At 43.3% G+C, this 24,060-nt stretch overlaps 1 protein-coding gene across 1 annotated transcript in view; it reads left to right on the forward strand.

Annotated features, from left to right (window-relative positions):
• The first annotated feature begins 646 nt into the window (after nt 1-646).
• LOC122800497 (potassium channel AKT2/3-like) overlaps nt 647-24,060 on the forward strand; it is a 475,979-nt gene continuing 452,565 nt past the window's right edge. The window contains exon 1 of the mRNA XM_044069936.1: nt 647-697. The gene's annotated coding sequence lies outside the window, so the exon portion shown is untranslated. The remainder of the gene's footprint in view (nt 698-24,060) is intronic.

Genomic DNA, 24,060 nt, shown 5'->3' on the forward strand with positions numbered 1-24,060 from the left:
ATAATTCTTAACTTATGAGCAAGAAAGTCCTGAAGATTTTCCTTCCTCAGGACTGACTCATCAGTAGTCAGGTTGGAAGTGTGTGAAGGACCGTGCACTCCAGCAAGTAGTCTGCATACACTTTCGCTGGAATCGCGAGTGTGTGTGTAGGCATGAACTTCCACAAAATCCATCATAGTGGGTATAACAGTACTTTCTGACTAGCAGGGGTGTTTGGTAGGAGAATCTTATTTCCCTCCCCCCGTGTTCTAGGATATTGACAATCTGAAGGAATGAATGGGTTAGAAGTGGATAGAGGTTTGGTCTTAGCAGGGGAAGAGAATGAAAAATTGTTAAATAAGGACATGCTTGAACATTTAAAAGCAACATTTTTGTAGTTTGTGAAGGCAACAGCCGGAAACTATAAATACACTAATTACAGGTGTACAGGCAACATTTCGTGAGATATATAAATGTTTAGATGTGAGGTGCATTGAGACAGCATCAGTAGGAGTCTGAGTGTACAAAATGGCATCTTCTGGTTAAGCTCCTGATTAGAATACACAAGTAAATAAATAAAACATGATATAGTATATATTTATCACATTTGTAGTTTTATGTCTTTATTCCAGGTACTCTCTGGCTTGTTCTTCATCTCAGTCCCTAGCGAAAAGGAAATGCAATGATGAATTTTCCTGGGTGACTTTACTGGACGATAGTAAGTATTTGTTTTATAGTTATTTCAGCTACTTTAGTTGTAGGATGTTGTTTCTCTGTTTTAATGCTTTTCCTTTTCATTTAAAATATGTGATCTGATGTCAGTCTTCATTCATATTTGACTGTTGGGGTTCAGTTACGACTTGGCCATTATATCAAGCTCGCGCCAGCCAGAAACTCTCATGTCAAGGCTACCCATACTGCCTCTATTCCCTTCATCTCAGATCTCGTTTGCCGCGTAGAAAATCAGACGCGTCAGCCGTGCTCCCAGCTAAGTGCTAACTTTTCTATGAGATATATATATATATATATATATATATATATATATATATATATATATATATATTTCTCTACTTGCTTTAAATTGTTGCTCGATGTTCTTCGTGTTTCACTGTTGCATAGGTTCATAGGTTCATACTAGGCTATCTGCCCAAGGGCATTTATAAGCCTAGCCCATAGTTATGTGGCTTTCGCCACCCCTTTAGTTTGAATAAAACTATGCCTATTATTTTGCTGTGCCTCTGTCAAGCAATGACACTGAAGTAATCTCTGGGGTATATCTGCGATCTCCCATCCATTGGTCAAGATTCCTCTTGAACAAGGCCAGAGAGGTGCTCTGCCTCACATGTACTGGGATTTTGTTCCACAGCATAGGGAGTCTTTGGGTGATGAATCTGTCCCTCCAGCACGTTCTATTAATAACCGTGTCAAGGTTTAAGTCTCCCGCCCTTGTGGTTCTGAGGGATCTAGATTTTTTGAGGTGAAGCATATTCATCAAATCTGGGTTTGACATGGCCTTATATGTCAGGCACAGGTCACCTCTGAGCAAGCGGTATGAGACTGAATAGAGCTGGAGTTCTTTCAGTCGGGCAGCATAAGACATATTTTTGAGACCCTTTATCCTTTTGGTGAGGAACTTTTGGGGCCTTTCCAGCTGCTGCAGGTGTCGGGTCAGATACATTCTGAATGGGGCATTGTACTCAATCATAGGTCTAATGAGTGATGAGTACAGGGGGACGATGACTTCCCTTGATCTAGATGTGAATCCCTTCATGATCAGGTGGGCAATGTAGAAGGTTTTCCTGACTACTTTAGCAACATGAGTGTCAAACGAAAGGCTAGTGTCAACCTGGGTCCCCAGGTCCCTGATGATTTCTTCTGTGCTCAGTGGATTGCCGCCTATATGGTATCTAGGGGTAACCTTATTTTTCGCGAAGGGTATGACTATGCATTTCTTGGCGTTTAATTTTAGGCCATGGCTCTGGCACCAGTTATCCGTTTCTGTGAGGCCCTTCTGAAGGATGTCTGTGTCAGAAGTGTTTTCGACTATGGCGCCCAGTTTGCAGTCATCTGCAAACTTTGTCAGCCATAACCCTCCTGTGTTTGCTTGTACTTCAGAAAAGTAGATGCCGAACAAGAGTGGACCCAGGACTGAGCCCTGTGGGACACCACTTGTGACAGGCTTCGAGTCTGACATGGCTCCAGCAACTCTGACCCTGTGGGTTCTGTCACTTAGCCAGTTTGCAACCCATCTTGTGATGTATGGGTTTACATTCAAGCTGATGAGTTTTTCGATGATACCTGAGTGGGGTATTGTGTCGAAGGCCTTTGCCAGGTCGAGGTAGGCTGTATGGACTGCCTTTCTTCATCAATGGCCTTGGTGACTGTTTCCGAAAAGTCAACCAAGTTTAAAAGGCATGATCTGCCTTTGACAAAGCCAAACTGGGTTGGATCCAAAGTCTGCAAGTTCCCTATGTCTTTATTTATGAGTTCCATTATGATCCTCTCCATGGCTTTGCAGATAAGGCTTGTCAAGCTAATGGGACGGTAATTTCCAAGGTCGGTGGAGGCACCGCCCTTGTGAAGTGGGACCACAGTCGCCGTGCGCCACTCCTTGGGTACGTATCCTGAGGTGATGCTAAGATTAAACAGCTGTCCTAATTGTGGGTTTAATTCCTCATTGAGTTCGTGGAGCACACAGCCGGGGACACCATCCGGTCCCATGGATGCTGTGTTTTTTGCCTTGGAGAGAGCAGTTCTCACCTGGGCGTTGGAGATGTTTGGGGGGCTACAATCCTCTGGTATAGATATCTCTCCTTTTGGGGGGGAGGGGGTTGCAGTCATTACATTTGGGTAATCTGCTGGCAGGTTGCCCTCAGTCGGCCTGAATTCCAAAGTCTTGGGTCCTGCGTCGGTTGCTGTCTCGTCTTCCATGACGTCAGGTTGTCAGGGGTATAAAACATGCAGCTGACGCCATTTTCTTTAGTCTTTCTTGCCGCGCAGTGCCCGAAGCAGAAGCATTTTGCAAGTGCCAGTCAGCCGACTACTGAAATATTCGAATTTGAGTTTCGGAACCGAAGTCTTCACTAAAGCTAAGTACCCCGTTGGGGAAACTTTTTTCTTGCTTTTTACCGATGTCAGAAAAAGTTAATAATTGTATTACTTGTGGAAAGCAAATACCTCATAAGGATTTCCATTTATACTGTGTTCCTTGCCTAGGCCCTGATCACAACGTGCCTGGCTGTCGGTTTTGTGCTAGATTTAACCAACGCAGTATTAAGCGTCGGTATATTTTTGCATCAAAGTATTTTGGAAACAGATTTAAGTACCCAGAAATGTAATCAGATAGTAATCCGACTACCGGAGTACATAAAAAACGCAAAGAAAAGGACAGAGAAAGGCAGTCGAGATCCAGAACTGATGAAGAAGCTTCTCCTAAGCCAGTTGCCGGTTCGCCGGTACTCAGGCGCTTTTGCAGTCCCTGATACCTGCTACCTTTGAGTCGCAGGCCTCTACCAACACCCATGTGGAGTCCGGCATGCCACGAGATACTCAAGGTATTGGACCGACGGATGTCTCTCCCTTGGATGGATCCGGAGCCGCTGAGTAGGCACCAGCTTCTGAGAGTGTATTCAGACCTCAACATTTGTATATCAAACCGACGAAAGCTGCAAAACCAAAGACTAAAGCAACTTCTAAAACTAAAAAACCAACGCATGGGCCACGTGCACAGGCTTCTATGCCTAAAAAAACAGATGATCAAAATGGCTTGAAGACCTTATTACCTTGATCAGGGGTACCCATCCCCCTCCTGATAAGAGGCCTAGGCAAGACACTGATTATGAATCTTCAGATCAGGTTTCTATTTCTTCTGATTACTCTTGTGATCAGGAATTATCTATGCCTCCCTCTGAGTATTCTGATGCTGAGGAATCTATTCCATCTGCATCTCCTCCTGAGGATTGTCCATTTGGAGAAACCTTGCATACTTTGAGGGAGCATTTTCACTGGGAGAGTCAAGACTTCTCAGAATCAAAAATGAGGCTCAGGGATTTCCTTCTTCTCCCTCAGCACAGGCCTTTAGCCATTCCCCCTGTTTTAGACATTGTGAATGATGTGTTTTCGGAGTCAACTTTGTCCCCTGATTCCTTACCTCCGGCTCCCAGTAAGCCTGACAGATATTACAGGGTCCCTGACTCACATAAATTTTTATTTACAAACCCTGCTGCTGATTCTGAAACTATTTCACAGGGTCCAAAGGGAGTTAAGGCCTCAACAACAAAAAATCCTACCCCCTCTGACAGAGATTCAAGGGCACTGGACAGATGGGGAAAAAAGGTTTGTACATCTGCATCCTTGGCAATCGGGACCTTAAACTGTCAATTTCATATGCTTAAGTACCAACAACATGTTATGGGATTGCTGAAACAGAAAATTATGTTGATTTCAGAATGTGCAGAAAATAAATAATTGCAGGAATTATTGCATGCAGCTGAACAAGTTGGAAAGCGTACTTTGCAATGTGCTTTTGATTCCTTAGAGGCCTCTTGCAGGGCCGCAGTTACTGGATCGGTGATTAGGAGGCATGCCTGGTTAAAGGAACAACATTTGCCTGATCATGTTAAAGCTAAATTGCTAGCTGCACCTTTACAGCATGATTTTCTGTTTGGTATTAAGGCAGAAGAGGTTTTAAAGAAAATGGAAGACAAAGCTAAATCTATGCAAACTGTTAAAGACTTCTTACAAGTGTAGCCACCAAGATTCAGTAGACACTGGCCTACAAAAAATTGGTCCTTTCCTGTGTCAGACAGAGCTCAAAGTGGCAAATCCAGAAGCCCAGGCGCAAGATTCATACAGGTCAAAGCAATGGGGCGCTTCCACCTCCAAATCTGGAGGAGATAAAGCGCAAACCTACAGAAAGCAATCTCAATGACTTCCCTCTGTCTGCACCAAGCACTTACCTTTTGGCAGCACCCATAGGGGGAAAATTAGCACTTTTTGCTCAAAATTGGCAGTTAATAACCCAGGACAAGTGGGTACTAAACATCGTATCACAGGGATACAGATTCCATTTCCACACTCTGCCAATGGTAAATGGTTGGCCAGATCTGCCAAAAAATCAATGGGCAGAGGCACAGAAACAGGTTACGTCCCTCGTGGATTTGGGGGCCATTCAGACAGTACCAGAACAGGAAAAAGGACAAGGTTTTTACTCAAGACTGTTCTTGGTACCCAGAAAGGACAAGGCCTGGCGTCCAATACTAGATTTATCAATTTTGAACACATACCTGGACATTCCAAAATTCAGAATGCTGACTTTGCAGCAGTTTCTGCCCATGCTGGGCAAGAATGCTTGGCTGGTGACTTTAGCCCTAAAAGAGGCATACCTGCATGTCCCAATAAGACAATCGTGCAGAAGATGCCTCAGATTCAAGGCTGGCTTAATGCATTACCAATTCTCTGCACTGCCCTTTGGCTTATCTACTGCGCCCAGGGTCTTTACAGAGTGCCTGGCACCAGTAATTGCATTTTGCAGACAAAAAAGTATACAAATATATCCTTACTTGGATGACTGTCTCATTCAAGCATAGAACAAGGACACTCTTCTTCGACACCTGGCATTTGTGAAAAGGCTTCTAACATGCCTAGGGTACACAATAAATGAAAAGAAATCACAACTGGTACCCTCTCAAAAGATAACATTCCTGGGTGCAAGCTTGAATACAACTGCCCAGATGGCTTACCTCACGCCAGACCAAAGGCAACTGACTGCTTACTTCAAACTGATGGCAACAAAAACCCAGTCTTCTGCAAGACAAATTCTGCAGGCTCTAGGCGTCGTGGCATTCTGCATCCTACTGATTCCATATGCAAGACTGCATATGAGGAAACTTCAATGGTATCTAAAAAGTTTATGGAGTCAACATTCTCACAGTCTGGAAACAATGATTCCTCTCATTCCCTGCCTGTAACAGGAGTTTCTATGGTGGGCAAAGGCATGTCACCAAAACACGGGATTGCCATTCACTCTACCCCCTGCCAGCCAAACCATAACAACAGACGCATCAGATTATACCTGGGGGGGCCACATGGCAGGAAGATGCATTCAGGGCATATGGTCACCAAAATAAATGCATCTACATATCAACCAGAAAGAGATGCTAACTGTTCAAAATGCCCTAACAGCCTTCAAGGACTTACTTCATCCAGGACAACTACTGATAAAGACGGACAACACCACAGTCATGTCGTATATAAACAAACAAGGGGGCACACACTCCTACCCCCTATGCAGATTAGCCATGGCACTGTGGGACACAGCTTTGACCTACCAAATACATCTTTAAGCTCAATTCCTGCCAGGAAAACAAAACACTCTGGCAGACGATTTAACAGAAACCTTATGGATCCTGACGAGTGGAAACTAAATCCACAAGTCTTCAGCATGATAACAGAGAAATGTGGGAGCCCAGACATAGATCTATTTGCCTTTCCTCAAAATTATCAATTGAAAAAATTCTTCACAAGGACTTGTCACAGACAATCATGGAAAGTGGATGCCCTATCCTTCAGTTGGAAAAATCTATCAGTTTACGCCTTTCCGCCTCTGCCTCTTCTCCCCAAGGTCCTCCTAAAAGTCAGACAAGCAAAACCAAAGATGATACTAATGGCCCCGGACTGGCCCTGCCAATACTGGTACCCAGTCCTAAGGAAATTGTCTCAATACCCAGCTTGGACCTTGCCTCAAAGACCACAACTACTGTCCCAGCAAAACAATCAGATCCTGCACAATCAACTACAGACTCTGAACCTGGCAGCATGGCTGATCATGTAATCATACAAACTCCTCCTCTCAGTAAAGCTGTGATGGATGTCATTTTGGAAGCCAGAAGGCCTAGTACTAGAAAAATCTTATGCTGACAAATGGAAGAGATTCTGTGCTTGGAATCAAGCACAAGGAACGGATACAGCAGAACCAAATATTCCTCAGATATTGCGATACTTAACTGAGATGCTTGACAAAGGCCTATCTTTCTCATCAATTAAAATCCATGCCTCTGCCATTTTGGCTCATTACAATACAGAGCCACCAATCTTTTCTCATCCTTTACTAAAGCAGCATCTTAGAGGAGCCAAAAATGTAAGGCCTCCTAGAAGATCACCACTGCCTGCATGGGGCCTCAATTATGTGTTGGAAAAGCTCACCCTGCCTCCATTTGAACCACCTGCTACTGCTGATATAAAGTTCTTATCATGGAAAACAGCTCTGCTACTAGCAATTACTTCAGCAAGAAGAGTTTCAGAGCTACAGGCCCTCATGGCTGTAGAGCTTTTTATTATATTTTACCCAGACAGGGTATCTCTGAGGATAAATCCTACTTTTATGCCTAAGGTGGTTTCCAGTGTGGCTCGTAACCAAACAATTCTTCTGCCAACCTTTTTCCAGATCCACATTCTGCATTCCTTGGACGTACACAGACAGCTAAGATTCTACTTAAGCAGGACTAAAGCTCTAAGAAAAACTGAGCAATTACTAGTGACATATGCTGCAGGATCAGAACGCAAGGCTATATCAAAGCAGACAATTTCAAAGTGGATAAGCCACTGCATCCATTTCTGCTACTTACACCATGGTAAACCTGTGCCCAAGGGCATTAGGTCTCATTCCACCAGAGCTGCAGCTACTTCGGCAGCCTTTCTAAGGGGAGTACCAACCAAAGACATTCTAGAGGCTGCTACTTGGAGTTCTGTTCACACCTTTACAAAGCATTATTATTTGCCTCTCTACTCTAAATCCAGGGCAGGCTTTGCCACTGCAGTTCTGCAGGGCCTTGTAGCCGCTCCTAATGCTGTTTAGCTCCAGGCTCCAAACCATAGCTTTGGGATTCTACCCAAATGTAATGACTGCAAAAGTGAAACACGAAGAACATAGTACAGTTGTGTACACTTACCATAAATGTAGATGTTCGAGTATATTCACTGTTGCAGTCCAGGTTACCCTCCCGCCATCCTCCTGTCATTCTGGAGTTTATCTTTCCTTCACTATCTTCTACAACCTATGTGGTGTATTTTCTTGTAGATGAAGGTAAAGTTTATATTGATAAATGTATATATATATATATATATATATATATATATATATATTTTTTTTTATTTTTTTTTTGCTACCTTTTTGGGGGCACCTGACATCGGGGGTAAGAAAAACTAAAGAAAATGGCATTGGTTGCATGTTTTATACCCCTGACGTCATGGAAGAGGAGACAGCAACCGACACAGGACCCAAAACTTTGGAATTCAGGTCAACTGAGGGCAACCTGCCAGCAGATTACCCAAATGTAATGACTGCAACAGTGAATACACTCGAACATCTACATTTATGGTAAGTGTACACAACTGTACTTTCTCCTTTGTAGTTATTGTTAGTGGAGTGTATTGGTGTGCGTGTTTGTATAATCTTTTTCTCTTACCTTTTCTGGGTAGTTCCACTTACCATTGTTGGTATAGGCCCTTCCCTTCCCTCTTCCTCTGGTAAATCTCCGATACCATTGCTGGTATCTTTATTGTTCCTTCTTCCTTCTATGACCCTCTTGGGAGTATTTTTCTAGGTACCATTGTTGGTATATTCATAAAAAAAAAAAAAAGCTGTATTCTGTACTCCCTGTTTTTTCCGTTAGTATTTGTGTTTGTTTGGGTGCGTCTGTGCATGTGCCCTCTTGCTGTTTCTTGAAAGATGGCAGAAAAACAGAAGGGAGCCACAGGTTTTAAGCAATGTGAGGACTGTGGCAGAAAGATGCCCATGCCCAACTATGATGGGCATCTTTCATGTGTTTATTTTTTAGGTGTCCCTCATTTGGAGATACAACCACCATATGAACTTTGCAAGGGTTTCAGTGCTCGTATCTTTGCAGAGAGGAGAAACAAACTTTTTCTCAAGGGGCTGCTGAAATGTCCTTTTAGTGAGGTGGAGACATCTAAGTCTCCCAGAAAAGAATCTAAGAAAAGGTGCCATTCAGTACTTTCGTCCCCTAAGGTACAAGAAGCTAAAACTACTAAAGCTCAGGTTTCAACTCATCCTTCAGAACAGAGGCCAAAAATATCTAAATCTGCTCCAACTCCTGCCCCAGCACCAAAATCTATCACATCTCCCACGTTGCTGACTGTTATTGAAGCTACCAAAACTCCTACAGCACCGACCTTATCATTGGTAATGATGACACTCTTGGCACCAACAATAGTCTCTTCAAATATTCTGGTAACGTTTTCCCCTATAAAGCAAATTAGTGGTCAGCAGACCACTGTGCCAAAGGTTGAGAGTAAACCTGGGACTAAATACTCCCCATCTGTAGACCCCTTCTTGGGTCAACAATTAAGTCCATTTACTGAAAGGCCAGAATCGCCCTCGGGGATGTCCTTCCATTCCACCAGGAGCCTTTCAGAGCTAGATGTAGTCAAATTGGTGGATCAGCTCTTGGCAGCCAGAGGCCTTCCTGTTCCCCCTAGGACCTCTACCCATCCAGAGCCGAGGGTTACTCTCCCAGGACACCCAATTGTCTTCCTCCTTCAACCTCTCCGCAGGTCTTGGAGCCCACTACTTTGATGTTCCTGGTGCTAGCTACTTCAGTACCAGTGGTGGATCTCACCTTGGTTCCAGAACCAACTCTGTGGTCTGTGGCTTCCTCAGAGCCAATCCACCCATGACACCATGAATTGGCTCTCGCAGCTCCTACTCTGGAAGGGGGATTGTCTGAGTGGGGTGTGACCCTGGTTCCGAGGTTGTCTTTCTCGGTTCGGGGCTCCCATCCTTTTTCAGGCGGCCCTGCCTTCCAGATTATGGAGAGAGCCCTTGCCTCAGCAGTCTCACAGTTGGCAACAACTCTGAAGGAGTGTCACATTTATGTATCCTCTGGCTTGCAGCTGTCTTAGTCTGCTACCTTGGGAGAGCGGGCACAAGAGCAGCAAGATAAGCTATTGCAGGGTCCCCCATCTTTGGAGTCCTCCTCAGACCTTTTTCCAGAGGAGGCACCCCATAAGAGATGGTGCAAGAGGAAGCACCTGGATTGTCCAGAAGAATAGATCACTGAGGATACAGATTTTGATTAAGGGGAGTGGTCCCCTCGGTCACCCCCTGAAGATGTCTCCTTCGGAGACATCCAGGAAATTCTGAAACAGAGGGGTGATTGGAAGCCCACAAACCCATCCTCCAAGGAATCTGTTTTCTTGCAGGCTTTTTGTGCCCAGCCTTCTACTTCTTGATTGAGTGCACCTGCCGATGAACTGATCATACTCATTGTGCAGCATGTGTGGAAGGCTCCTGATACCATAGAGCCAATTCCCCAGAAACCAGACAAAATTCTTTCAGCGACGGAGGACCAGACCCACTGGTTGAAGGGTCTAACAGTGGATGCCATGGTGTTGGCAGCTGCCACAAAAAAGGAACTCGCCGAGGAGAGTCCAGCTGTCCATTCTCCAAACCAAGAATCCCAGACAGTGGACAGATTTGGGAAGTGAGTCTTTGCTTCATCGTCCTTTGCCATACGGTCCTTGAATTTTCTGGCACACTTCATGCGACTTCAAAGGGATCTGATAACTGAGCTTTCAGAGACCTTAACGGGAGTGGTGGCTAACAAGGCCTGGGATAAGGTTGCTTCCCAGCTTTCTACCCTAGATTCAATCTCCAGCTCATTCATGCGGCCTACTGCACATACAGCCGAAGGGACATTCAGGGCAGTGGGTACAGGCATTGTCATTAGGCGCCCCACCTGGAATCACTTATGTAACTTTGTGGACCCCTTCAAGTCTTCCATTATCAAAGCTGCTGTTGCTACTACTATGTTATTTGGCCCAAAAGTAAGAGAAACATTAGCCAGGTGTGAGAAGGACAGAAAGACCCTTTCTGCTGTGGGTGTGCATTTTTCCACTCCTCAACAACCTTACTCCAGGAATCAGAGGAGTGGAAAGATTTGGTTCAGAAAATCCCAAGGGCCTTTTTGGGACACACGTGGTGAGTATTCCTCCCAGGGCAGAGGGGCGAACTCTTCGGGAAGACGCCCCTCCTGTGGCAGAGGGGGCCTACGTAACCAGGGTTCCTAAACCACAAAGGCAAATCTCAGATGCTCCACCCAGTCAGAGGGATATAGCAGCACTAGAAATTAAAAAGCTGCTTCAAAAAAAGAGTCATCCACACAGTCCCACCAAAACAAATAGGATCTGGATTTTTACTTAAGATTCTTTTTAGTGCCAAAAAAGACAGGAGACTGGAGGCCAATCTTAGACCTCATTGTTCTGAACAAATTTGTACAACAGACAAAATTTCGGATGGTCACAGTTTAGTCTATCCTTCCTTTCCTGGAGAAAGACAATTGGATGTGCTCAATAGATCTTCAGGATGCATATTAGCACACAAAGATGTACAAACACTCCAGAAGATACCTCTGCTTCTGGCTAGGAGCCAGTCATTACCAATTCAAGCACTACCCTTTAGTCTCACCACAGCCCCCAGGGTGTTCACCAAATGCATGGCAGTGGTAGCTGCTCACTTAAGGCTATAGGGATTCTGTGTGTTTCCATATTTAGACTGGCTCCTCACCGCCCTCACCAGGCAACTGCTTTCCACCTTGGACTCCGTTCTAAGGCTTGCAGAGTTCTTAGGCATCTCATTAAACAGGGAAAAGTCAAAACTATCCCCCACACAGGGCATAGAATTCATCGGAGCAAGACTAAACACAAAATCGTGCATGGCTGCGCTTCCACTTCACAGAGTGTTGAGGTTGAGGCCACAACTTCAAGTGATACTCTCTCAAAGTTCTGGCTCATCTAGTCTTACAGCTCCTTGGGTCCATGGCAGCAGCAATCACCGTAGTTCCCCTGGTGAGGTACCACATGAGGCTGCTTCAGTGGCTCCTGGCATCACAGTGGTAACTGTTAACTCATCCAATCCACATAACCAACCAATGCAGGCAGGACTTATCTTGCTCGATGAAGCCAAAAGACAAATTATGGAGCTGCCCCTTTTTCTCCTCTCAACCCAAGGCCGTAGTGACCACGGATGCATCCCTGATGGGGGGAGGGCATTTTCAGGGAAAGACAGTCCAGGGCACTTGGTCCCCTCAAGAGACCAGTTTGCATATCAATGCCCTAGAACTGAGAGCAGTGCTCTGCCCTCATTTCAGGGACAATTGCTATTCAGTCAGACATGACAATGGTCAGGTACATCAGCAAATGGGGGAACCATATCCTACCTTCTGTGTCGGGAAGCCCTAAGAGTTTGAGAATGGGGATTCACCTCCAACCGCTTTTTGATAGCAATGCACATTCCATGGAACTCCAGTGTGATTGTGGACAAACTGAGCAGATGCATTCTCCTGCCTCATGAGTGGTCTCTCAATCCCAATGTAGCAACGAAGATCTTTCGTCGATGGAGTCAGCCTTGGTGTGATCTGTTCGCCTGTCCCATAAACCACAAATTCAGCAGCTACTTTGCCCTAGCTCCCCCTTGGGGATAGTCCCTGAGAGATGCTCTTCTTCACAGTTGGCCCCCGGGACTTATTTATGCCTTCCCTCCAATGTTGGTAATTCCCCAATTTCTGAAGAAAGCCCAATGTTTGAGAAGCAAAGTGATTCTCATTGCACCTTATTGGCCCCATCAAATCTGGTTTCCCTTTCTCTGGCCTCACTTAGTTCACCGTCCGTGGATTCTAGATCCAACTCCAGACCTGTTATCTCATCTGCAGGGCCTGGTCCATCCCAGCCTACAAAATCTCAAGCTGACGGCTTGGTTTCTCCACTTCCAGTAATAGCCAGGCAAAATAATTGATCTTCCCTGGTACAAAATGTACTTCTGACTTCTCATAAGCCATCCACCAGAAAACTTTATCTTAGTAAATTGAAGAAATTTGTGTTTTTGGCTAATGAAAAGGGTATTGATCCTTCCTCAGCCTTGATCGCTAAGGTCTTGGAATACTTAACCACCTTATTTCAATTGGGAGCCTCTACTTATACCATTAGAGTTCATTTAGCTGCCATTTCAAATTTCCATAACGGATTCGATGATCACTCCTTGATGTCTCACCATCTTTGCAAAACCTTTCTTAAGGGCATTTTACATTTGAGACCACCATTCAAAGAGCCCATTGTGCCTTGGAATTTAACGTTCATCTTACAATGTTTGGTCCTTCAGCCTTTGTAGCTAGTAACCACCTGTGATATCAAGTTTTTATCTTGGAAGACACTATTCCTAATAGCCATCACTTCAGCTAGGAGAATTTCAGAATTGCAGGCTGTGTGTGTAAAACATCCATATATCATTTTTCACAAGGAGAGAGTATCACTCAGAACTAATCCCTCCTTTCTATCTAAAGTTGTGTCAGATTCCAGTATTAATCAGACCATAGATTTACCAGTCTTTTTCCCACATTTCTCAAACAAGGGAGAATATTGCTTACATTTGTTGGATGTACACAGACAATTATGTTTTTATTTGGATAGAACAAAACCATTTAGAAAATCAGACCAACTGTTTCTATCCTTTTCAGGTACTAGACCAGGCAAACCAGTTTCAAAAGTTACTCTGTCAAAATGGTTGAGAGATTGGATTACTTTTGTTTATAGCCAGAATAAGATGGATTTATCAACAAAAAATTAGGGCACATTCTACCAGATCTGTTTCCACTTCAGTAGCCTTTCATTCCAGAGCTTCTGTGGATGACATATGTGCAGTCGCAATTTGGGCTCCCCCCATACCTTGATTACTCATTACAAATTGGATATGGTCTCCAGGGGAGGAACATCCTTTGGCTCTATGGTGCTCAGGAATATCCTTCTCTAGGGCCTCCCAGGGTCTAACGTAGCTATGGACTCTGTTCCAACAGGCAAGTATGAATGAAGATTGACATCATCAGACAGGGAAGTTATGCTCTTACAGTAACGTTCCATCTGTGTTCTCGATCTTCATTCATTCTTGACACCTCACCCTCCTTCCCCCCTCCAAGAGACTCTGGGAGGTTTGGAACTAGTCCTGGGGTTCTAGTAGGGTTATTGCTCAGATAAAGCTTCCATGATTTTCTGCATTATGGGCAAAACTTGATCTGAGGTGAAGGGAAGAGAGGCAGTATGGGTAGCTGTGACTTGAAAGTTTCTGGCTGGCGCGAGCTTGATATAATGGCCGAGTCAGTTCCGAGGATTGGAACTGAACCCCAACAGTCAAGAATGAATGAAGATTGACAACACAGATGGAACGTTATGGTAAGAACATAACTTATTTTTTTTACTTGCCTTTCCCCATCCAGCCTAAACAGGCTGTTCCAGACTTTTTATAGCATCTTCCTTGTATAGTGCAGGGAACTCCCACGCACTGTTATCCTACAAACATCCTACCAGGATGGTACCCTCTAAATAACTGACTTCCTCACTGCTCTGGAAATGGAATCTTCTTTATGCCCTCTTGTGCAAAACAGGAAAAATTTCCTGGATAATGGTCTAATGAGACACAAGGCTGTCATCCTTACAGGTGGTCACTCACAATTTTATTGGTAAGTCAGTTGGGTCTAGTTGTTTGGGATTTGGGAACATATGTGAGTAGTTGACTAGCATGTGTCCATCATTCTAAAAAAGTCCTTCTGTATTGCACAGCTTCTAAATAAATGGATTGTGTTTAGATCTAGGGATGTCATCGACCCACGTTACTCAGTCCTGGTTAAGCCAGTCATTGAATATAATGTCCCCTTTGGCATGTATCTGTCCAGACACATGCAACAACTGCAACATCTGTAGAGATACCTTACTAAAAGGATACAAGTTCTAAACAACATGTCCTACATGCATTGACTCAAAACCCTGTAACTGTACGTGGTATTCTACAAACTGCTAAAAAGTTACCTGCTTCTGGAATGAAGGCATCCTCTGGCCAAATACAGGTGGATTTACTGCGCATCAGCAAGTCACATGGCATCAGTAATACTTGGTCTAGGGATCTAAATTTCCACTAAAATATCAACAGAACAGTTTGGAGGGATAGGTATATCTTGCAGAGGATACTGCTGCTCTGGGACAGACTTCCCCATCCACATAAAACAAAGTTCATCCCTCTCTGTATTCAAGCCCAACTTGGAGTTATGGATGGGGAGGACTGCCCCATGTGCTACTAATGAACAGAGGCAGCTCCTAAATGCTTTATCCCATACATGTGTCCCCTCCCTCAAATTATTTATGGTATGATCCCAGTTATTGTCATTGGGGTAATATATAATTATCTTCCATGGAATTGGGTAAGAACAATCTCTAACAAAATGGGATAGGTTAACTTGAGCACAAAGAAAGGAAATTGGCTGGGCTTAAAAGGGCAGCTAGCCTAATACTTACCTATGAATGTATAAGTGTAACTCTAAGTGCCATCAGCTGCACACTGCATGTAGGTCTCACTGCCACCCTGTCCAGTAATTATCTGACATTGCATGTAGGAATCACTCCCACCTCTCCCAGTAATTATCTTGCTGATCTTCCTGCTTGATCAGTGGTGTTCATTTTAGGTTGCACAGCCAGCCATGTCCTTTATTCTCATATTAGGATTGAAGAGATGGCCATTGGCTATTTCACACCCTCTTCTGGCTGACACTGTTAGATTATTACACAGTGTGGGCTGCCATCAGCAGATATGTATGCCTTGTATTTTTAATGTTTGGTTAGCTGACTTAAAGGAAAATTTAGTATGGTCTTTTGTTAAAGACTCAGAGATGTGTGAGATTCAACCTTTTCTTCAAAAGGGAATTAAAAAAACTTTTAAAATTCTGCTTAAATATTTTAAGTTGCACTTGTAGTGACTTGTGTGGTAATACATTTTTGCACTTCTCTGCATTTTGTTCATGTTTTAGCCAAAAACTTTATCTGTTTGCATATTTTTAGTTTGTGTTGGAACCTTAATCTTGTAGCTTCATTTGCAGTTGTGTGAAAATTATGTATTACTGCAAGATTTTAGCATTCTTTATACATTTCTGTTTCCATAAGAAGAATTAAATGTGAAAGGTAGGTTTTCGTGTTTTGACCTTAGGAGCCTCAATCAGTTGTGTAATATCTTACACAACTGTGGCAGGACTGTGATCTGCTGCCAGATTTGAGCCTTGTTTAGTCATTTATTACAGTGTTAGTGATACATTTGTACATAATTTGATACCTTAGTCTGTGGTGGGATTGCAGTAGTGGCAGTATTGTGAATTCTACTCCAGGATTTGTGCTTCAGGACATAGCTGTATATACCTGTATAAAGTTGCACTCCAACAGTCTGGTGCCTTAGTCTGTGATGGGATTGCAGTAGTGACAGTATAGTGACTTTTGCTCCAGGAATTGTGCTTTAGTACTTTCCTTAGCTATATATACCTGCTTAAAGTTACATGACAGTGCTTTTCTGTTTACCTTGCTAACATTTTTTCCACTGTTCTTTGAGTTTGCCCCATCCCCCACTGATACATTAAGCTAAAAATTTTTGAAATTCAAACCACAAGACTTGAGCTCAAGTATTAGTGTTATTTGATTGGATCCCTCTCTAGCAAGTCTGCTATATTTAGCATAAAGCTGCAGCCACCCATGTTCTTTTGTTCAAGACCCTGAGAGGTGTGAGACACAAGTGCTTCTTCAAAAAGGAAGAAAAACAGCTTCTACTTAAATTTTGCTTAAATATTTTAAGTTGCACTTATAGTGATATATGGTGATGCTTTTTTCTTCTTTTCTGCTTTTTGTAAATGTTTTCGCCAAAAAAGTTAATGGTTTGCAATTTTTAGTTTGCTTTTTGGACCTTGGTTTGTGCTTCATTTGCAGTTGTGTGAAGATTATGTATTACTGCAAGATTTTACCATTGTTTATACATTGTACTACAATTCTATTTCTATCAGTAGAATTACATGTAAAAGGTAGCTTTTTGTATTTTGATCCTAGTCTAAGGCCTCAGTCATTCTTGTAGTGTCTTACACACTCGTGGCAGGACTGTGGTCTGCTGTCACATTCGAAATTCGAACCTCATTTATTCATTTTTTATATTGTTACTCGTAATCCTGGGTATACAGAGATATTCTTGGGTGATCTCTGTATAACCCAGTCCCCAGCCTTCATTACCTTCCACAAATGTAGACCATCAGCTGCACAATAAAAGAACAAAAGGTGGAGGAGTCCCAGTCAATATTAGCAACAAGCATAACTATATTGGTTAAACAGGATGATGCCCTGGGATGTATCCATGTGCAAATCACTGTAGACAGAGTTGCTTACCATATTCTAGCAATCTATAGGTCATGGTGTATGTCCAGAGAACTCCATATCTCATACTTAGACCTACTGGAGGCACTCACCATTAAACCAAATACCCTATTTATGGGAGACTTTAACTACCCCTCTATAGACTGGGAAACATACACTGCCTTGTACTACAGAGGCACAATGATTCCTTGACTTTATTAACACAAATACCTTGACTTATTAACACAAATACCTTAAAAACTCCAAAATCCAAGATACAAAAAACTGAGAAATTAAAACAAAAACAACTGGCAACTTCACTGAAGACTGAATCCACAATGTTTAATGAAGTGCTTTTCGTTCAAATACTTCTTTGAACTTCATCAGATACTAACATTTACAAAAATCAAGTTTAAATAGTCATGTTTAACCATGATTAAAATCAGCTGGTTTCTCCATCTTAAAATTTAAAGGAACAGTAGTTAAAATAGCATTGTGAACATAATATGCATTTTCCTGTTCTTTAAAACTGCCTTATTTAACAAGCAAATGAATAAATTTATCGCAGCAGCAATATGGTGAAAATCATATACGAAAATTGTGTAAAAATGTAGAGAGTCTCCTCATTTATCTAACCTTACATTATAAACATTTTCAAGTAAAAAATTAATAAGTAAAACATAATTTCTATAATGTTGTTACTACAGTATTTCATCTCATTAAGCTTTTCAGTTTTAAACAGCATGTGATAAAACACATCATTCAATCTTGGAAAGTTGTAAGCATTGAGATGAATTTGCTATAGCAATTCCAACTTTTCTAATAATAAGGTGAATGGACCCCCTCTTGGATTACTGTCCACTTGATCAAGTATCCAGAATTGAAATGCATGTTCTGGATATTGTTCTGTATGCTTTGCTAAAGCATTGTCCAGTTTGTGTTTAATACAATATATATGTTAGTATATGCGGTCTCTCATTCTACGCTCGGTTTTACCGACGTAGAATGAATCACAATTTTGACATTTAGCCACGTATACGTTCATTTTGGAGTTGCAGTTAATTTTTCTTCTGTTACTCAAATGTGTGTTGTTTATGTGCAGTGATGCACCTACATGAATGTATTTGCAATAGGGCCAACTACCACATTGTTTCATCCCTATTGCATATGATTGGATCCTGCACTCACCCTCAAATATATTCTTGAGTGCTCTACCCTTCCTAGTAATGAATCTTTGTTCTGTACCCAATTTGTCCACTCATTAGTTTGTCCTCTAACAACATATTCCAATTTTTTATCAGTATGTTTTTTTTATGTGATGATAATCAAGGTTAAAAGTTGTAATATAGCTCATTGTGAAATCAGTTTGGTTTGTACCTGTCCCAATAATTGTGTCCTGGACCTGATTTTCCATATCAACCTGACTATCATTCATAGAATAGTCATTCAACCCAGTAGGGTGTTGTATACTCAGAATGGGAATGTACATACCATTAATTCTTTTCTCCACAACGTCTTCTATTAGTTTGTCAATCAAAGTGCTTGGGTATGCTCTTTTTGTGAATAATTTCTTCAAGAACTGGCACTCACTATGGAAGTCCTCATCTGTAGACACCATTCTGGCAGCCCTTATTAATTGGCCCTTTACCACCTATCTTTTTTGGTGGTAAGGGTGTGCACTTGTATAGTGCAATAATGTGTTTGAATATGATGGTTTCATATAAATTTGTGCTTGGTATCTCTTTTCAACATAATTTGTGGTAAGTTGGACATCTAAGAATGCTATTTCGTTTGGGTCAAAATTATATGTAAACACTAAGAAGTCTGTAGTCTCATTAAAATAATCAATGAGATTTTTTGCCTCTTCATGTTTCCCTTTTATTAGTAAAAAGATGTCATCCAAATAGCATGTAAAATAAATTATTTTTGAGGCTATTCCTTCCTTATTGAGTACAAATTGATGTTCCCAGTAACTCATAACCAAATTCGCACAGCTAGAGCCACAGGGGGAACCCATGGCTACCCCACTTTTTTGCAGGTAATAGTTTCCTTTAAAATAAATGAAATTGTGGGATAGAACTATGTCTAGAAGTTCTTCCACTAGACTGATGTTCTGGGGAGCCCCTTTCTTCCTTAATAATTGACTAACCTCACTCTATGCCCAATGCTTGTGGTATTTACGTATATAAGTCCTTTACGTCTACTGTAAGGAAGTTGTACTGTTCGTCATACTTCAGTTCATTAATTTTTTGCAGGAATGACCACAAATCTTTACATATTACTTATTCTGTTGTTACATATTTTTAAGTATATTGTCTATCACTTTGGCACATGCATATGTGGTAGAATTCCTGCCATCAACTATAGGTCTAAGTGGAGGGTCAAATAAACATTTATGGATTTTGGGCACCCCAAACATTGTGGGTGCCACTGGTGGTAACACTATCATGTAGTTGTACTTGTCTATATCTATCTTTCCCTCTATGAATAAATCATTAAAGTAGATGTTGATACATTCATTAGCTGTGTTGTATTCATTAAGGGATGCTTTCTGATTTGAACTAGAAGCTAACATTGATTCTATTTTAGTTTCATAGTCATCCAAATCCATAAATGCAAGGCCCCCACCTTTGTCGGGCTTCATGACGCGTACCTTAGCTGATCTTATCAAGTTGACCCATGCTTGCTCATCTTTAGTTAAATTATACTCATAACCCCTGAATCTGTTTTCTTTTTGGTATGTTCTTATGTCCAATTCACATATCTTTTCAAATGTATGTAACAAATTGTGCAAAGGGGGATTGTATGTACTTGATATTCTGTATTGCGCTTGTGATTGTACAACTGTGTTACCCAATAACAATTTTAAATTACGTTTCCTAACATATATTTTCAAATCAAGAATGCTGTTAGATATGTCCATTCTCCTAGCTGTTGTAAAAGTCATTCCTTTAGCTAAGGTGTTAGCCATCTCAACAGAAATATCCAATGTGGAGAAGTTATAAACAAAAAAAGTCACCTTCCATATTCAAAATTATAGCTGGCATTCCTGTAGTGTTGTTATCTGTAAAAACAAAATGAAAACTCCAGCAAAGCTAGAACTTCCAATTAGTGACCTCCCAAACCTCTTGTATCAGAGGCACATGGGATATATGCAAATGATCCTTATGAACATCAGGTGTTTCAGCTAATTGACAGTTCTGAATGCCCATGACTTATGTCATCATTTTAATGGACAATTTCAGGCCAATAAAGCCAAACCCCACTAGCTGTGGATATGCATATTTCGGCCTTGTTATGACCTCATCGGCACAGCACAAGCAGAATGTTTGACTAAGCATTAGAAACACAGGGCTGTTATACCCAGCTGATGTCCATTATCATTAGAGTCACTACAAAACAGTGCAGTGACCCTAATGATAATGGACATCAGCTGGGTATAACAGCCCTGTGTTTCTATTGCTTAGTCAAACACTCTGCTTGTACTGTGCCGATGAGGTCATAACAAGGCCGAAATATGCATATCCACAGCTAGTGGGGTTTGGCTTTATTGGCCTGAAATTGTCCATTAAAATGACAAAGCAAGTCATGGGCATTCAGAATTGCCAGTTAGCTGAAACACCTGTTGTTCATAAGGATCCTTTGCATATATCTCATGTGCCTCTGACATAAGAGGTTTGGGAGGTCACTTATTCGAAGTTCTAGCTTTGCTGGAGTTTTCATTTTGTTTTTACTGATTGTTTTTTCAGTGACCTTCTCACTCATTGATGTTAAGTTGTCTATCTCGCCTTCATTCTTGCTGGATGGGTTCGGAGCCACACTCGGCCACTCTAAAAGCTCGAGAGCTAGTTCCACCGGCTCGAGGCTCCCCTATGTCCCACAATGCTAGGCGGTAACTCCTCAGATCTCGTTTGCCGCTACAGCGATCGAGGTGCTTTTTCAACCGGCTTGTCAGGTTAGTTGAAATATTGAGTTGTATCTCAAATAGACCCCCCCTTTTAAGTTAGCTTTCCTCATAGTTTTAAAACTTAAGTAGTTTACTCCCCTTTATAGTCAGTTTTCCCCAGTTTTTTTCCCTAAATTTGCTAATTTTATTCCCTTGGGCTTTAGGCCCAGTCCCTCCCTACCTTAATAGTTGGAGTGACTGTGTTTTGTAGGGATTTCATTTCTAAGTTAATTTTAATTTTAAAATATTACAAGTGTAATCAGTGTGTGTGTGTGTGTGTGTTTGTGGTTACACTTAGTCTTTTTCTTGGACATGTCCAAAGAATCGAAGGTCTCAGGCTTGAAGAAGTGTGACTTGTGCTGTCAGAAGATGTCTCTGACAGACGGTCACACTTCTTGTGTATACTGCCTGGGGCCTTTGCACCTGCAGGACTCATGTGCTGTTTGCCATGGCTTCAGCCCTAGAGTCCTGCAGGAGCGCAAAAATAAACTCATTTTAAGGGGTTTATTGAAGCCTGAGGGTCCCTCGACTCAATCCTCGGGGAAACTCTCTAAGCCTTCCAGACCTTCGGCTCCGGTCTCTGAGCTGTCTTCTGTGGGTCCAAAGGCTGTTCGAACATTGGCTCCGGCCGGAGCCGATGAATCTCGAACGCATGCCCCTACTATTTCCTCGGCTCCGGCCGGAGCCGAGGAACACATAACTGAGTCGGCTCCGATCATATTGTCGGAACCGACATCCAGAAAAAGGTCCCGATCTCCATCTATCAGCTCCGTTCATTCGGCTCCAGCATCACCTTTGCTGTCTGAACGGAGCCATAGATCTCACTCCTCTAGGTCTTCCAGACTATCGGATCATGACCTTCAGAGAGTAGTGAGTCGACTTCTTAAGTCCGAGGCACTGGCCCAGATGCTTCAAAGTCCGACTCAACAGTCGAGAATGATTCCCATTACTCAAAATGTTCCTCCTCTGACTCTTCTGAGTTCGGAGCCAGGGCGGCTCGGACCCGAGACTGTGGTGGCGTCGGAACCGATACCTTTGTCTTCGGTGCCGTCGTCTGCTCCGATGTCTTCCTTGGAAGAATCTTGGCGCCGGACTTCCCTCGTCGGCTCCGAGGGGGCGAGTGGCATCGGACCCTTGTCCGACCCCGCTCTCCCTCTCGGTGCTTCGGCGCTGGTGAGTTCGGCTCCGACATCGGCCTCGGAGCCATCACTGTCAGTGCCGGGGGAGGTCTTCAGCTTTTCGGAGCGGAGACCTCCGGCTCTGCCTGACAGGGGTGCCTTCGAGGTCATGAGGAGCGTGTTAGAACCAGGTTCAACTCCACAGTCGGCTCCTTCTGCCCCTCCCTCCATGGTGCCTCCAGTGATTTCTGCTCACTCTCTCATCCCTGACCGTAGAGAGCCAGCTCCTCAAGTTTCCCCAGTGGGGATCTCCTCCTCTTCCGAGGCCTCTCCTGACCCAGTAGGAGAGCCCCTTAGGAAGAGGCAGTGCAAGAGGAAGCACATTGACTCCCCTGAGTCTGTCACCTCTGACACTGATCTAGAGGATTCTGAAGGTTCCCCTCGTTCCCCCTCTGAAGATGTCTCCTTTGCAGACATCCTCGAAATCTTAAAACAGAGGGGGAATTGGCCAGCCCTCAACCCTTCAGAGGATGAATCGGTGTATCTTGAGGCGTTTGGCTCTCGCCCTTCCACCTCCTGGGTGTCCCCTCCCTTGACCCCTTATGCAAGTGGTGGCAAAGAAGGCCTGGGCGGCTCCTGATTCAGTGGAACCCACCCCCAGGAGACCATCAAAATTTATCACTGCCCCCAAGGACAAGGAATTTTTAACCAAAGGCGTCACTGTTGATGCTATGGTGGTGGCTGCGGCCACCAAGAAGGAGTTAGCTGATCCTTCGGTGCCTGTTCATCCTCCTAACAAGGAGTCTAGGTCGATGGACAGGTACGGGAAGCGGATGTTCTCGTCAGCGACCTTTACTATGCACTCGCTGTATTACCTGTGTCATTTCACTCGTCTTCAGAGGGATTTGCTCAAGGAAGCGAGCGAAATGTTAAAGGACCAAACAGCTGCGGGTTTTCAGGATAGGATGAACTCTCAGCTGGCGACCCTTAATTCTATAACTAACACCTCCATGCGCCTCCTTTCATATGCGGCGGATGGAGCAAGTAGAGCGGCAGGTACAGGTGTAGCCTTGTGTCGGCACGCCTGGATGCGGCTATGTAACTTTGCGGACCCTTTCAAGGCGTCCTTCACTAATTTCCCCTTTGATGGATCATCCCTCTTTGGTCCTCAAGTGAAGGAAACCCTGACTAGGTGCGAGACTGATGGTAAAACTCTCTCTGCCATCGGAGTCCGTTTTTGTACTCCTTCTAGGCCTTACCCCAAAGGCCAGAAGGGGGGAAAGATGTGGTTCCGCAAACAATCTCAGGGAGATTTGCCTGACGCACAGAGTCGATTCCCCTCTAGAGGCAGAGGGGGGAACAATAATGGTAGACGCCATCCTAGAGGCAGAGGGGCCCAGAATCAGGGCAGTCGAGAATCCTTTTCCGACAAGCCCTTTCAGCATCCCTGAGGTGTTGCCCGACTGTCCACCTTCGGAGGCAGTTGGGGGAAGATTATCGCTGTACCCAGAAGCCTGGCTATCTCTAACTCAAGACAAGTGGGTACAGTCTATCATTTCCGAAGGCTACAGAATCCCATTCCTTTTCATTCCGAAGCAATCCAAAAAATCCCTTCCAGACATTCCACCCAGTCAAAGGGAGCAAGCAGCATTAGAAATTTCAAAGCTGCTCGCAAAAAGAGCCATTCAGCCAGCTCCAGCAGACCAAACAGGATCCGGAATCTACTCCAAATTCTTTTTGGTTCCAAAGAAAACAGGGGACTGGAGACCCATTTTGGATCTCAGCAACTTGAACAAGTTT

Source organism: Protopterus annectens, chromosome 4.part0, assembly GCF_019279795.1.
Source record: "Protopterus annectens isolate FY-2018-M chromosome 4.part0, PAN1.0, whole genome shotgun sequence".
In the NCBI taxonomy this organism is placed as follows: domain Eukaryota; kingdom Metazoa; phylum Chordata; order Ceratodontiformes; family Protopteridae; genus Protopterus; species Protopterus annectens.